The sequence below is a fragment of the Cyrtonyx montezumae genome, unplaced genomic scaffold (assembly GCF_038088225.1).
Source record: "Cyrtonyx montezumae isolate F1298 unplaced genomic scaffold, pur_monq_1.0 scaffold_2, whole genome shotgun sequence".
Lineage (NCBI taxonomy): Eukaryota > Metazoa > Chordata > Aves > Galliformes > Odontophoridae > Cyrtonyx > Cyrtonyx montezumae.
Genome location: NW_027071936.1, coordinates 29,652,210 through 29,669,526, shown reverse-complemented (window position 1 = coordinate 29,669,526; position 17,317 = coordinate 29,652,210).

The following is a 17,317-nucleotide window of genomic DNA, read 5'->3' as shown; positions in this document are numbered from 1 at the left end:
GTTTATATACAGTCCTGGGCCCCCTGCATCATGAGTGGGTCACACCACTGGAAACTCCTGAACCTGTAGCATGCTATTGGAGAGTGAGTCACGGTGGTATGGGCAAACCCCTTTTCTTCAGTGACCATGAACTTGCTTTTCATCAGCAGGAAGAACTTTGTTAACTGAAGAGCAATAAAAACATAGAATATGTACAAAATAGCCCTTTATTTAGCTTTCTGTACTCTGTATTTTCCTGTGTAGCACTTGTTCTCTTGTGAGTGCTCTCTTCCATACCTTTAAACTTTTGCTGTTATTATTATGCTACTCTTTGCAACTTTCCCCTTTTAGTGAAAGGCACGTGATCTGTGACTTTCCACGTGTCTTTGGAACTTTGTGTGGCTTTTTTTTGTGTGTGCGTATATGAGTTGTTCTTGTTTATTTCTTTATGTTATTGTTGGAAGAACTGACAGAACTAGGAACTACAGTTTTGTAGAAATGGCAGATACTAGAACTGGATTTTTTTAAGCTCTCCTCATATGAAGTTTAAAAAATGTTTATTTTCTGGGATGACTTATGTTACTTTTTAGTATAGTGAAGCCTACCATCACTGAAATAAGCAACCAAATACAGACTGTCTTTGGAGTACTATTGAGCATTTTGAACTTTGATTTGGGTAGAGGTGAATTCCAAAAGCTGCTGTAGGATTCTCACTCTGACATTATTGAGACAGTTTTGCATATTTAAATTTGGCCTTGTAAAAATGAGTGTTCTTATGATAAAATTAAAGGAAAGATAAAAATGTGGAGAAGGATTATTCAGGTAGAGTTAGATGTGTACAGACATTTGCATTAATGATACAAAATCATACTACAATCTAAACATAAGATTTTGGGTTTTAATACATAGAAGAACCCTGTTATTGTTTTCTGCCTGGTAATTGAAGACAGGTAAAGGAATAAAACAGGATGAAATAGGAATGAATATATGTTTACTGTTCTTCGACTCATTGTGAAGAACACAGAGCTTTAAGGATGCAAGGTTGAATTCTGCTTAATATTTTCATATGTATCAGTGTCTGTATTTATACAAAAATATATAGATAGTGGATGTGTTCTGAATAGTAGCCAAATAAGATGTGTAGACATGGAATTAACCATCTTTTATTCTATGTAAACTTTCATTTTATAGTGAATACAGCTGGATTAGGTGAGGTAAGCTCATAAGCACTTAATAACAGCCCTTCTTTGTCAAACCTAATGTCTGCCTAGTGAGTATCCTCTCTTCAACCTCAACCATGACCATAGGTTTATGTCTGGGACTATGTAAGAAAAGGACTAGGGTGTTTGAGACTTACTCATATTACAGTCCCATGCTATGCCTGGTTTGATGCCTTCTGACTCTTTTGTTGAAAAAAAGGAATCAGCAATTGATCCTTATCACCAATTTCAAACCCTTCTGTAATTCTATAGTCCTCTATAATATCTCCTCTGGATGATCTCTTGCTACAAAATGCTGTTCTGTTGCCTGTTGCAACATAGATTGGGTTATTCTTTCCTGTGGTTTTTTTTTTTTTTTACTTCTTGGCACACTATTTCTGTGACCAGCAAACAGACTACAGAAATGTAAGCTAAAGATATCAATGGAGACATCTTCTGGGCTACATTCTGGTAGAAAACGGAAGTATGAATGGCATTGCCTGCAGGATGTATACCTCTTCTAAATAAACCCAGTAAACTGTTCTTTGTCTCTAATTTCATTAAAGTTTTTATTAGCTTAAAGATAAACAGCAGATAATAAGAAAGCAGAAAAAATATTTCCATAAAGCAAAATAAGCAGTAAGTTTTACACAAAGATCTATCACCTTCATTGCATATGCAGTACAGAAGCAGTAAGTTTATCTCCAAGTTAATGAATATAATTAAAAAAAGTGCAGTCTCTAGCTGCATAAATGTTTTCTTTGTCATAGGTTATATTACTTGTTGGTGGTAAGGTTTCAGAGAATTATCAGCGCACTGTATGACATATATGAATGCAATCTAGAGACTAATCTAATGTCCTGCAGCTAACTTCTAACACCTAATCTAACATGCCAGTTTGTCACACCCTTGACCAAGTGGTGTGACAAACTGGCATGTTAGATTATTTTGAATAATTCCACAGGTGCTTCTTAAGACTTAAATTTAGCTAATTTCACTAGTGAAGGCTTCCTCATCTGTTTTTGCTATGTCTTAGCAAAAGGTAGGAGAGTGCTTGAGTGAATAAAATGCGATTCTCAGATTATTTCCTAGATACTTCTCCCCAGCTATCCCCAACTGGTGAGTGACTTGAAACTTCACTTTTCCTTATACAACTGTGATCAATGGGGGATTTCTTTCTTTTGGTGTTCCTCCAGCACTGCTTTGACCTCACTCCCCTCAGCAGTTCCTCACCAGTGACTTTAGAAATCCTGCCTCTGTATCTGGAGACATATAAAGGCCAATTGGAAGTAGCTGAATAGCTGAGTCAGTGAATGTGATAACTCCTTCCTTGAGAGAACAGTGAGTTCAGCAAGGAAGTCTAGTACTGCTTCAGCTGTACATTTCCTTTGGGCAAATTCTTCTTATTATTTTCTCACACTTTTGTGACCCTGTATGTAAAATCTATGCATGTCTGTGACCTGTAAAGGGAAAATGTGTCAGCTTCTTTGCATCCTTGTCTGTCAGTCTGCATTTTTTTTTCTCTTTTGGGTGTGAGACTCTACTGTGATCGTTCCTGAGGCAACTTGACTGATTTGTGAGGGACAAATAGAGAATTATCTTTTAGTTACATATAACAGAGGCATATGTCTTGTTCCCCTAACAATTTCTAATTAGGTAGTGACAAAAAACCAAACCCAAACCAAGATGTTAAGTTTGCCTGCTGTCACATGAATTATTTTTATATGAAAGGTATATAAAAAATGGATGTAAATAGAAATGTACTCATAAGTTATGTGTTTAGTACTCGTCTTTCTAATAAGCTTCAGCAGTGTCTGAATCAGCCTTCTGCAAAAATATTTGTTCATCTTTGTTTAGTTAATATGGGATTCCACAAGCCTCACTCATTTGGCTGAGTCCTCCTCCTCAGGAAAGGTTTGCTGAAATTCTTGTGGCTGGCTGTGCAGCTCTTCCTGCAGCTGCTTATGTTCAATATTTAACATTAACAGAACAGAAATCACATTCATTTGTTTCTGGGTGAGCTAGGCATGGAGAATATTGTGTTTCCTAAATAAATCTTCTACCGGGTAGGTGTTATGAAGCTCACTATGTGAGTGATTTAATAAATAAGTATCACTTGGGCGTGAGGTTGCACAAGTTGCCTTATGAGAAGGATGAGAGGCAAAACTCTGCTGTCCCAAAGTGCTACTTCCTCACCACACAGGAGGTGACGATCCCTATTCCTGTATTTTCCGTGTGGTCCCGTGATGCTGCTGCAGAAAAGTACAATTGCAACACTTACATCGGTGAATAGTTTTTTCCACCTCCACTAATGATGAAAGCTCTGTTTTGGAGGCAGAGAAAAGCTTTCAAGTTCCATCTTGACAGGGCTTGGCACGTGGATCTCCCTGCAGCACAAATGAGTGCTCCAACCATAGACAGCTATGTAACACATCTGAAGCTACCGCTATTGATCTTGCTCTGCAAAAATAAATAAATAAATAATCTCTCGATCTTCTACATCATCTGTTGTGCTAGCTTAGTTTATCTTTGTTCATCTATCCTAGTCCAGTGCATTTACTACTCCATCATTCTAAAATCCACTGGTCCCAGTGTTGAGCACTGATTCAGCAAAGTTCCTGAGCCTCAGTCAGAACCCTTATTGTTGACTCATAACTTTGCAGTTTTCAAAATTCCAAAGAAATCCAAAATTGCAGTCTTTTCTTTCTGTGCCCTATGGCCTATTCACAATATAATCAAAAGCCATAGTCAGATTGGTTTTGATGTAAAATATGTCTTTGTATATTCCTGGGGTTTCCCCATGTCTGTAGTAACTACATAGGAAATTAAGTCACCTCAATAAAGGGAAGCAGTATTGAAGCAAAATTAAACAAAACCCACAAAAAATGGACAACAGAAAAAAACTGAAGGGCACTGCTTAAAGAATGATCAGAATGTTCACGCTACTCAACTTACAGCTACTTTTTCAAAACAAAAGGGACTACTGTAATTTAATTGCACTAATTACACTACTTTAAAAAATAACTACTGTAGTAGTATTACTCAGGGACTTTCCAGAATTTCAGCCAGTATCACCATATGTTGTATTTCCTATTAGATAAATATTGTTTTTCATAAGTATGCCAAAATAAATGAACACTAATTACAGTACACAAATCAAAGATTTTTTCAACCAAGGGACATGGCTTAGTGGGAAATATTGGTAATAGGTGGACGGTTGGACTGGATGATCTCAGAGGTCTTTTCCAACCTAGGTGATTCTATGATTCTAGTGCAGCTCTGCTGATAGGATACTGCAGAAACATTATGTGAGTCAGGCAGGTAGCTCTGCCCAAGGAATCAATTTCTTCTGGTTTAGTTACAGGTTCAGCTTAAATATTTGCCTTACTGAGTGCATGGAATCTATTTTGGTAGATAAACAATTTGTATTTGTTCTGTTCCGTGGTATGCTGATTTCTAATATTTGCTGTGGAAGAGATTGCTTTCCCCCTGTTAATGTGTGAAAAATAAGGATTTCTGCTTCTGTTACACTTGGGTATTCTAATTGCTTCTGCAGTTGGTACAGAAACTGGGCAGAACTCAGGAAAGTCAGCTGGGATGGGAACAGACCCTAGGTCCGGTCTCTTCCCACCCAGTCCAGCTCTTCAAGGAAAAGGAGCAAAGAGCACTTCCAGCATTTTTTCTTTTTGGATTTAGTGCAGATAAAACAGTGCTGAAAGGCTATGTTTTTCAGGGAAACCAAATTCATTTTCCTTGCCTCTGGCTTTACTTCTTCTTTCCTTCATTTTAAGTTGTAATTTTATTCCTACATCAAATTGAATATTTACTTTATTCTGACTTCTTGGCAACTCCTGCTGTAAAGAACTTCTTTTAACTCCAATGGATTCTGTAATACTGACTGAAAGTGAACAATTTTACTGTCTATTACCTCAAAATCGATGATGGGTGAGTAACAGTTGAGTATGCCTAATGGCAGACTGAACTAGTGGAACAAGATAGAAACAGTAAATTTCAGCAGTAGGTTGAATGTATGCTCTAGTTATAACCATTTTTACCTTCTCCCATTGCTCATAGACAGTAATATCAAACCAGAATATTTGTGATTTGTGAATTTATTCCTTGTTTTTTCGTTTGTTTGGTTTTTGGTTTTGTTCGTTTTTTGTGGTTTTTTTTTTCCAAGCACTTACAAGTAGCTCTAGTTGTTTAAAGGCTGAGTGTTATGAAGACAGAATTCACATTTTCTAAGCCTCTGTAGGTTGCCTGCCGTAGCACTATTGAAAAGCAGCTGTTTGCACGCAAGATTTCAGATCTAGTGAATTTGACATTAAAAAGATGATTGTTTAGCAGTAAATATATATATATATACTCAACAGTCTTGGCTTAGTTATACTCTGAATCATATCTCCTCATATGCTATTAATATTGTGCATTTACAATTCACCCTGATGCTTTGGGGAAAGTGATGAAGTGATGTTCTTTAACTCTTCAAGAGAAATTGAAATTTGACAATTTCAAGTAGCCATTTTATAATCTGATCTAAACCCTGCCAGCTCAGGATTTATCTCTGGTTAAAAGTGATCTACTTCTCTATGACCGATTTGTGTAAAGTATGACTGTGGGTCTAATGTTCATCGAACCAGCATCAGCCAAGATCTGACCTAGCTTGAACTGTTAGAATGACAGTTGCCTGACATTTTATGCCTTTTCCTAACCATAAGGTGCATCCTGACCTTTGAAAGCCATCATCTCCCTCTGCCAGTCTCACCCTACCCTCTTTCATATTATTCTTCAGTGTTTGTCTGGACTTAGATTCTCATGCATCTGAGCACAGGATTCCATAGAGCAATAGTAGTTTGCCACTGAAGTAGCAGTCAAATTCAAACACTTCCTTAAGTTATACAGTAATCATAGAATCACCTGATGTGGAGAAGACCTATGAGATCATCCAGCCCAACCTTCTTTAACTGCAACAATATAAGCAAAGAAGCCTTTGCCAAAGATAGCTACAGCTGCTCTTACTGATAGTATCAAGCTTCCAGTCATGGCTATTAATGAAGTTTGAATCAAAGATATCTTTGCCCTATTCATTTTAGGAAAAATGTGAGGTCCGAAAATTACTTTTATATATCACTGTTTCTTTTACTTCTAGCCCAGACCTAATTTACTCACATATAAATTATTTTAACTGGAATACACAAATCTACCCACTTCCAAATAAGCATGAATTGTGTGTCAACATGGACCATTAGTGGTGTGTGCCAAACTCAAACCAGGAAAAGAGTCTGAATCTTATGTAAGATATACAAATGTACAGCCAAGAGTTTCATTTTGCCCAGCACTTCCTTCCTGAAGGTCTGCTATACCTGTTTGTTAAGTCCAACCTGCTGAGATCTTCAGTGCTGTTACAGTTAACCAGGAAATCATTATGAGTGCAAGGCATGCACTAGAGGTCGTTACTGAGGGGAATGTTTTAACCACCCACACAAAAACATATCTCTTCCCCATTTTTCTTAATTGTAATAGTAGCTGGAGAGCCTGGTTATTCCAACTTATATAATTTCATTTCTGAAGTGGTGTCCATGACTGTACACTCACTGACAGACTTTCATAAGTTTCATTCTGCTAATCACATGTATTCTTTAGAAAGCATTTCCATTGCTTCTGCAAAGTGTCCACAATTTCTAACGTTTTGGAGGATGAAACCTCCTTGGGTAGAAAGATGACCTCAGGAGGACTTTCTCTTAGATTTTCAGTGAGTAAAAGAAATGTAAGTGATCTAGGACACTTCTTCCTTGGTAAATTTTGTATTTCCATCTACTTTTTTTTTGCTTTGGTGAGATGTTACAGGTTTCCTACTGTAAAGATTGCTCTCATATGTATTAGTTCTATTGTTCTGGTTGGGACTTTTGGCCAAGATCTGTTACACCAAATCTACTATGAATTTGCCAGTCTCGAAAGACACAGATACTTGAGACAAATTTTTCTCCTTAATTCTTAGTGTATTCTTCCTAATAATCTTTCAGATGATCCAAAAGCAGCTCTGACTTTCCCATTACACAGGAGGTCTGATGGAGCAAACCTTATAAAGGGTAAGAAATTTCTCAAGCAACAGTGTAGACTCACCATTCATATCCTTGTTTGTAAAACAGCTCAAAGAGTGAGAACATGCCTTCTCTGTTATTTTGTGATGGTAGCATCAAATGTCTCACCACAAGTTTTTCTTCTTTCTCCAAATCCAACATAGGAAGAAAACTATGTACTTAGATAGCACCTAGGCTTCAGGATAAGGGAACTCTAACTGGTAAATCAGCCTCAATGGGAGCCCAACTCAAGTGCCTGTACACCAGTGCGTGGAGCATGGGGAAGCAGGAGGAGTAGCAGGAGTGTGTGTGTCTAAAGGTCTATGATGTCACTTGCATCACTGAGCTGTGGTGGGATGATTCTTATGACTGGAATGTTAGAATAGATGGGTATAATCTTTTAGAGAAGACAGGCAGGGGAGAAGGGGAGGGGATGTTACCTGCAGTATGACATATGATGATAACCTGATCATTTTGTTGGTGATAACCACACTACACCCTCTCAGCTCAATTTCTGCAATTCTGAAATACTTTCCTCTGTGACATGAGAGTTACTTTGGAAAGTATCGCACAGTAAAATCATCCAGTTCTGTATACCAGGTCAGTCAGAGCAGTTCAAGTGCTTCATCTCTTTTTCTACAGTTAGTGATTGCAAGTAAAACACTATGCAATCAATAATCCATTAGCATTTGTTTGAGATCTAACAACTGAGCTATATTTTTGACTAGGAATGGTTACTAAACTGCAGTTTGAAAACAATTTCCTTCCAGCTAACATTACAAAATGAGCAGGATATGCACTTGAACGTCACACTGTTCACCTTTCATCTGAGTTTTTAAACCACACTGTAGAAGTGTGTGAAGAGGGTTGGCTATAAATTACCCTTACACTCATACATATAACAAAGATTATTTGTTACAATAATCTTTTAATAATAAGGCTTGAACTTCAAGTTATGGAATTGGAGAGGAAGGGGAAAATGACTTCTGGAGTACACTTGCGCAGCCTTTTACAAATTTATACAAGATAAGATTGAATTTATTATGAAACTTTGAAGCATAATGTATCAAAATGTACATTCAAAATGAGAAAGCTGATCTATTCTTTGTTGCCCTGGTATAAATACTTCTATTTAGTATAGTATAGTGATAGATGAGAAGATACTGTACAACGAACTGTAGTTCTTATATTCTAAATTGGTGTTTTGGAAACTTGTTTAGGAAATTAGATGACACACAGTTTTTAAGTACTCTTAAATTCTACCTAGTGCATTCTGAAAGAAATGTTAGTTTTTCCATACCAGCCAGTGCACATCCTACTCTTTTCTCAACACAGTGAGAAAGGAAATGCCAAATTATTGCAGTCATTCAACAAAACAAATTTGAAACGAAAAGCATTTATCTGTTGAAGAATGAATAAAAGGAGATATGCTCTTCTATCTATTTTTGAGTATATGATTGAGTGGTGGGAGCAAGAAACCAGGGCTGATGAAGGCATAGGAACAGTCTAGCTTCCCTGAAGCTGCATACCTCAACCTACTATGAGCAGTAGTAACAGCCTAGAAAATTACTTACTGTAATCTATTGTATGAAGTATCAGACACACTGTGTGGACTGGCAGATAATATCTGAGGGATTAGCAAGGATTGTTCTAAAGCTTTGAACAACTATAGTGTCATCAAATAAGCTGTGGAATTATAAGACATAATGACATTTTTATTGCAGAAGGAATGCTATCTCTATTAAACCTTGTAGAATAACATTTATATAATCTCATTTTTGGCAAGTTCACTCACATTGGCTTGTCCTGCTAGCAGCAGTGGGCATGAAGTGAAGAAGTTTTGGACATACACAAATATGCCGACTCCCTTAACCTTGACACTGACACAAAACAATGAGCAGATACTCAGTTATGCTCAGGAAGCTATCAGATCATACTGTTATTATTTCTAGTTTACAGCAACTATCGTAACTGTTGCATTAGGGCTGGAGCATTGTGCTGCATAGTAGAAAGAGAAAACAGGGAGGCTGGAAGCAGAAGAACAGAAAGGCAAGCAACAGGTGCATCATGTCTTTCAGGCTGTGAATATGACTCCCAACAATGCTTATCTGCAAAAGGTAGAGCTCCAACATCACACTTCTGCAATTTTTGCTGGGCCCTAACCTCAAGCAGACGTGCCAGCATCACTCAACTTGCAAGTGAATCATGCATTGTGAGGACATCCAGAGGCAATTGCTATGTCACTTTACTTGGAGAGAGGAACTTTGTAATGAGTTCCAGAAAGACAATAAAGCTCTACCACATTATGTTGCAATCTCTTTGAGTTGCAGTGTCATCCCAGCCATCCTGTGTAAGAAGTCACTTCTGCACTGCTGGCACGCAAGCACACGGATGCTGTCATTTTGAAACAGCGGTGGTGGTCCATCCTTAAGAGTAGCTGAACAACTTCCTGCCTAGGACACACAACTGGCATTTTAACATTTCTGCTGAGTGCTATTGCTCTAAGAAGATGGTGTTTTCCACCTAAGATCCTAATGCAGCTCATTAGTGAGTTCAGAACAATCATCCATCCTGTAAGAGGCCGCATTAGATCCTCTCTTTCAGCATAAAGCCAGCAAACACAGAAGTTGGGAATAGCAGAGAATGGATATGTGCTGTGTTTCTGACAGCGCTTTCAGTCTTACCAGATGACATCTTAGAGCGTGCAGTGCAGGGCTAACATCAGGTTGTATAACTCCCAACACCTGACAGCAAATATCCTGTTTTGCTAACTCTTCAGGAGTGCTTAAAATAAATGTCCACTTAACAGAAGCAGGGCTTTTTGCACACTGCCACAGCAGAAATGAGTATGGCTGACAGTGATTTAGTGAGCTCTGCACACTGGCCACTGCTGAGCTGCAGCCATTCCAAGTCCTTGGAACCTCTTGCACAACCAGCAGATAATTACTCTTATCTTAAGCAGATCAATTACTCTTACCTTAAGCATCAAAGAGACCCAAATTGCAAGTCTGAGACCAGAACCTGGACTTAAAACTCACATTCCTGTGTCTGTTTGAATGGAAACATCATCTGAAGCCCCCTCCAAAGATTTGAGAAGGCTTTGTTATGTGCCAAAAGAAAATATAGGCTTGTGCATTTTCTGTTTAGAGCATATGAGATGTTAACATTCTTTAGGCAAGATAACCCTTGGGTGTTTGAAAGTTTACACTTGAATCTGTATGTGGGTACTTCACATCTAATTTTCACATCTGCAGTGTATTTCTAACTGCTGATGAGGTTGCTGGATTTTTGTAAAAGCAGTAAGCAGACGATCGAAGTACCTTGCACAAGGAGTGCCCATATGAGTGCGTGGACCCAGTAGGAATTTCACCTTCATGGTAGTCCTTTAAGAAAGAAAATATAAGAACCACCCAGGACAAAATCAGCACATAAATTAGTTTTATTGACTTTACATGATGCGATATATTGAAGATGACCACATGCCTGGAGTGTTAACCTGGAACACAGAAGGTTTCAGGCTAGCTCTTGGCTTTGATGCAGTTTTCAGACTCTGGGATTGTCAGGATAGGAACTACAAAGATGCCAAAAATGGGACTGTCATTGCTTAAGGCAATTCCAGAGCAAATTAACTGCCTTTAAAATTTTGGGTTTATTTCCTTGCACCCGACTTCCCCTCTATAAAATGACCTAACTGCGGAACTAGAAGCCACCTGTCTTCCAGGAGAATTTGAGTTGAATTTGAGTTACCACAGCTGTTTTCCAGAGGTTCAGAAAAAGAAGCACTCTGATGATTACAGCACAAAGAAGTGTTAGTTTAAGGGCTATAAGAATTCAGTGAACAATGTTTCTTTTAGTAAAATACATGTGTACTCAAAAAAAAAAATAATAAAAAGTAAAGAAGGAACATGGGATTGTTGTGGGTTATGTAATTCAATAAATTATTAGTACAGCTCTTAGACATAACAGTACTGACCGCAAACACTGCAAGTTAATCTGGGTTTTGTGAGGTCAACAAGTAGAATTTAAAATGTGTCTAGAATGCCTTTGAAAGACATTATCTTGATTCTCCCCACTGTTCTCGAACAAATGCAATTTAACAATATGAGCATTTCTTTAACACAAAACATTTTAAAACAGATTCAGAATCTGTCATTTAGAAATGCAATAACTTTTTTTCCTTTGTTCTAAAATATATCTACCTTATCATCCTCTAGGAAGGATTCCAGCACTGCATTTCACCCTTGTTGCATTTTATAAACAAGCTAAAACAGGAAAATCAAATATTTATGTTGTATTATGGTTTTGTTCCGCACCTTAGCTACTCTAAGGTAGCTAAATTTAGCTACAGCTGACAACCTGCTTTTTTCTTTTCTTTTTCACAGTAACACTAGTGACAGACACTAGCTAGAAGCTGAATTTCCTGCCAGAAATCAGTTCAGTTAACATTTCCAGTGAAGGATTTTGATTATTTATATCCCTTTTGAAGTAGTTGACCTGATATACTACTGGGGATTACAAGGGTCTTATTCACCCCTCTGAAGTCACCAGTGTGGTTTCCCTGCCATACCTTTCATTTGTGAAATCAGAGATTTTTTCCCTGTCTTACATGCTGTAACAATATTTCTTTAAACTAAAAACACTTACTAGGACTTTCTTCAGGCATGTGACATAGTGCACAATTCAAGAACTGAAGCATCAAGGACTTCTATGACTACCTTGTAACTTTTACACACATGGAATTCAGCAGTCTTTTTGAATTCAGAGGTTTAACTGTTCTGCTTCAGAAAGTCTAAGATAAGCAAATTTAACAGGGATCTGATCTTTACTTGACCAGTACACGTCACTGAAATCTTCTACTTCAAAAAGCCTGAGACAAGCTCTAGAGTAGTAGACACAAGGAGGAAGGGAATGTTGTAGAAAGGTACTGACTGAGGGAAATCATTATTAACAATGGAAGTAAATAAACAGAACCCACTCAAGTGCTTCTTTATGGAAAAATGGGTTGCAAAGAAAAGAATCTTCTCCATTATTACTTGTATCCTACCATATGAACATCTTTAAGTGTTGTTTTCAGTTAATATCAACTGAATTTGTGACATCTAGAGTGAGAGAGTAACCAGAAAATCCTGTCAAGAATCAGGGCTCAAATGCCAAGTGGGCACTTCAACGGTGTATGGATACCAGGCCACAGGTACAGGCCATCTGCTCCCCAGGGGACAGGAGCCAAGCAGTCATCCAATGAGCAGGTGATCCATCCCACCCACCTAAACAAGATGAAGCAGGCAGGCTCGGGGATCACACTCATATTTGACCAAGAGCCCAGATCACAGTGAGAAGACAAGCCCAAGTTCAAGCTGGAACATAAGTTCACAAATCAGGAGAGTGGAATGCCATAAGCCTTTATATACAGATGCATGGGTAATGCTCAACAAGAGACCAGCATTACTTTGAACGCAGCTCTGAAAAAGACAAAACACTGAAGCCAGAGCTTAAATGAACTTCACAGGTGTGAGTGCAGGGGAGGCTTCGGTGCTGTTAGGGTCAGCTGGTGCCCTCAGGCCCGACGAGGACAAGACAGTCTGTGTTGCAGTGAGATCACCAATTCTGGGTTTAGTGAGGTCCTTGAAGTATTCATTCGGAAGTAGTGAAGTAGCAAATATTCTGACAGCAAAGAGTTGTAACAACCAAAAGTTTCTCTTTCTTCAACAAAAATTGAAGTTTAATCTCTATGAGAACTTCTGAGCCCTGAATGCGTGCTTTCTTCCTCACTCTTATAAACAGAAATAGAACTCAAGACCAATTGAAAAATACAGAGGTTTTTCTTCCTGTTCTTGCACAGCAGTTAAGATCTCTCAGAATCTGTGCCATTCATCTTCAATTGGCTGCCACACTGTAGGGATGCATTGCTTTTGGTTGAATTGTATCCAATTCACACCTCTGTGTAAACAGTCCTTTACTAGTTCCTCCATGAGGATACCTGCCCAGTGCCAGATACTGAGGGGATTTAAAATCACATATGCTTGCTATTGGCTTGGTCTTGTGTCCCTCATCACCAATGGCAAAATTGCCTAGTGCTGTGTTGCATGGTCCTGTTGTTTGCTGCCTTCAGCTTTTCTTGAAAACTCAAAAGAGCTGTGATTTTCAGAGTGCACCCTAAGTTGTTTCTCTAAGCCAGGTACATTTAAATTTCAAAGCAGGTATCCAAAACAGTGTAATTATTCAGAAAGAAAAAACACAAACAAACAAACAAACAAAAAAAAAATACCTTGACCCTTATCCATGCATTTCTCCATGTAAAAAATAAGTAAAATCAGTAAAATTCTCTGAGACTTTACTATTAAGTTTTCTACTGTTGTACCAGAATAAATAAATAAGAACGAATACAGAACTATGCTCTCCAAGATGTCACACACAATGAACTTGTTTTCTCACACATTTTGATATGGCATTTATTTTTTTATAAGACACAATAATACATTAGCAGGCCATTTTAGTAGTGCCAGAAGTACTGTCAATGAAATGAATGTGTAAAATGTAGAATAATACTTAAATTATAATCCTGCTTCTCCTGTAGATTTTGAACTGCATGTTCAGAAGCCTTGCAGTGTATTTTAAGATTCTGCTCCAATATGTGGACTAAATTGTCTTTTTGAAGATTGCTTTGAATGGGAGTAGAATAATCTGATGCCCATGTGATTTTCAGAACTGGTGACAAAGAGGTGCTCATATTCTGTTGTATGAGAAATAGCATCATTTATGATACTAGATTGAAAGTAATAAACACCAGCAAGTTACTACATGCACAGATCAACCACACAGGAAATAGCAAGATGTTGGCTGACTCATTGAGAGTTCTCATTTTCCACAGAACTTCTCCATTGTATTGTAAAGCTTGTTCTGGAGTTTGTACTTGCCCTGATTTGCTGTATCAGTTTCGGGCACATCCATCTGGTTCTGGAAGTTGTCACATTATCCGTGTGGGTCATAGCTGGTAAGAAGATTATGTTTTACTAACAGTACATGTCACAAAGCAACCCCAAGTGACAAATGTATAATAAACATTAATGGTCTTATCCCAGGTCTCTCGGCAGCATCCTCTTCTAGTACTTGCCCCTGTATCAATCCCTATATTTCACATAATGTCTTTATTTGCTGCCCACTTGATGAAAACAAAATGAAAAATAATGTCCATACTTCTTGTAGGTGATCCCATGCTGTCAAGCCTCCTAAGGATTGCAGTACACCAATATCTCAATCCTTGTAGGTACTGATAGATCCAGCAGATAAGAGCTCAGTATTACTTATGTGATAGCAGAGTCCAATGGGAAGAGAATGTTAACCACTTTGTTGTCCAGCTATTCATTCACTTGAATGCTAGAAGAAAGAATATAAGAATATTTGCCTATTTACAACAGTGGCAGAAGCAACTTCCTGCATTTGTAAAAGAATAGGCTAGAATGGACATCTGTTTCTTGTCTTGTTTAGGGCACAGCATTTTCAGTCCAGAAAATTTTGCCTTTAATAATACTTGGCCATGCTAGCACTAATGGGATTTCTCTTTGCAAATGTTTCATATACTGTGGTATTACTTCACATTCTTTGTCCAGGACCAGTTACGTTTTTAATCACTGAACCATTGTAAAGCTTTTAACTACCACTAAACATCCCATTGTCTTTCCCTCCTTTTATTTCTTGCCTTGGAAGACCTCCCAGTATCCCAGATCATGGTCTCGTTCTCTCTTTCACATCTGCTCCCATAGCCTCAGCAGTCACTCCTTTGACAGGAAAGTGTTAGGTCTAGTTCCACAGGTTCAGCTCACTGGCTATTGGTGTACTGTGAACTATGACAGATTCATCCAAATCCATCCCATTTCTCTCTTTTCTGTCCCCAGTCACTGCAGTAAAATGCCTCACAATATAATGTTATTACAGCACCTCTTAATGCAACCTAATTAGGAAATAAAGTTTTTCCCCTTGGATCTTTTAGCCAGGAGGTATTTGAAAGGTAAGGCATGAAACCTATGCATGAAACCTCTGCTCCCAGAAACCCTGAGTTTTGTCCCTCACCTTTTCTTTGTTCAAATAAAAAAAAAAAAAAGGTAAGCAGTTTTCAGAGGAGATGGTGTAGTGACTGCAGGCACTTAAACAGCAGGAGATTTGCAAACAGCCCTCTCCAGGATTGCCTCACTCTACCCATGGTTCCACATGGGCCCACAGTTCCACCTTGAGTCCAAGGCTGACACAGAAACCTTTTGCCAGTGACATTAAGAGCTTGCCCTTAATGGTGAGAAATAAATTGATATCACCTCCATAATTCTGTATGCCTAGCTCTGCACTTCTGGGTGAATTCATTCCATTTGACCATTATTTGTGTATAGGACTGTTTTGCTCTTGCACCGGAAGCTACAGCTGTGCTGTGACTTAAATTGCAACCTACCGTTATCTGTAGTTGTGATCATATTAGTGTCATTAGATCATGTATCCCCAGACAGGTTACTAATGGGAGATTTAATTGATACTTGCATGTAACTTAGCTTCCAGAGCTGGGAATCTTCACTTTCCCAATTGGCTTCATGGCAAACAGCACAGGTCTCAAAGTAAATCTGTGGAATTTACTTTGGGACATAAATTCCCTCTGGGAGCCAATATCACCTGGGACCTCCCTCTGCCCTCTTACTGACCTGTACAGACACTTGAGCAGGCCATGAACCACAGCTTCCCCATGCAAAAGCTGGCTCAACCCTTCCCCGGTAATTTATATGTAATCTTGAGTTCATTATCTGTTGTTTGTTTGTTTTTCTCCTAATTTACCTGGTACAAGAGAGTATCTTACTGGTCTGTAATTTCCCAATCTAACACCTACCTTTCTAAACTGTGCTTCTTGTATCCATTTTCAAGTCTGGTACCAAGGCACTTTTAGCAGAGAGGTCTGACATCTGCTAGGTTATGTCTACACATTCATCTCTCTTTTATCTTTTCAAAATTTGATGATTCTATGAACTTCAGAAGCTATCTTTAAAAAGGCCTAATAGCCTCCTTGACGCTGTCTAATTACGCAGGATTTTAAAACAACATTCCAACATAAGCATAACTGTTATTTGCCCTGCCTTCCAAAGAGTCAACAAAACATTCTCAGCAGGCTTTTGACTCTAATACATAAGTGCTGACAGCTCTGAAACCCCCTCAACCAGCAGGAGAGAAATTTTATTCTAGCTTTGCCAAATGTATTATAAGATTTTGTCAAGATGAACTCTCAGCCAAATAGTATCCTTGGGACTGCTCCACCTGGTGGTTCCTCTACTCCACTGCATCTTTATTTTGCTAAGGTTGCAGAACACTCTAGTGTTCATAGTGTTTCTCAGTGTTATTGTTGACATAAATCAGATAAAAATTATTAATGGTGGAGTTTCGTTTTTTTAGAGATCAGAGCAAAGGCTCAAATGCATAACCAGAAATGTGTATAGTCTAAAGAGTGAAGAACTAAGAAACAAGCTCAGTGTAGGAAGTGGTTAGCATACCGAATTACTTTTATTAGTGCATATCACTTACATCTTTTGAATACAGCATCATTTTCAGGGTTAATGTAGCAAAGAAGGGTTGCAATAAGATGTTTCTTAAAATGGACTTGGTGGAAAAAAGAGGTAAAGAAAATCAGAAGACATTGGGATAGACAATGTAAGAGCTGACGCAAATAATTTTTATATTCACAAAAACCTGTTGGGGGGGGGAGGAATAAAAATTTAAAAAAGACAGCATTTTTCTTGTCTTTTGGTTCAAATTTAAAATGTATAAATTTTACAAGATAAATTTAAAACAGAAGATTTTACTTGCAAGGATGTTTGAATATATGCTGCATTCAGTCAGAAAAGGTTTCTCTTCTGAGAACACTTTCACAGCAAATGATCCAAATGATTATTATACTGTAGTGCAGAGGCCCCAGCAGCTTATTAAAGTTTATTGTTGCAGTGGTATGTGCAACATGACCATAGATTTAAGCTCCAAGATACAAAGAACCAGAAACATCTGGATTTGAGTGCCTTAGCTCAATTCTTTTAAGTT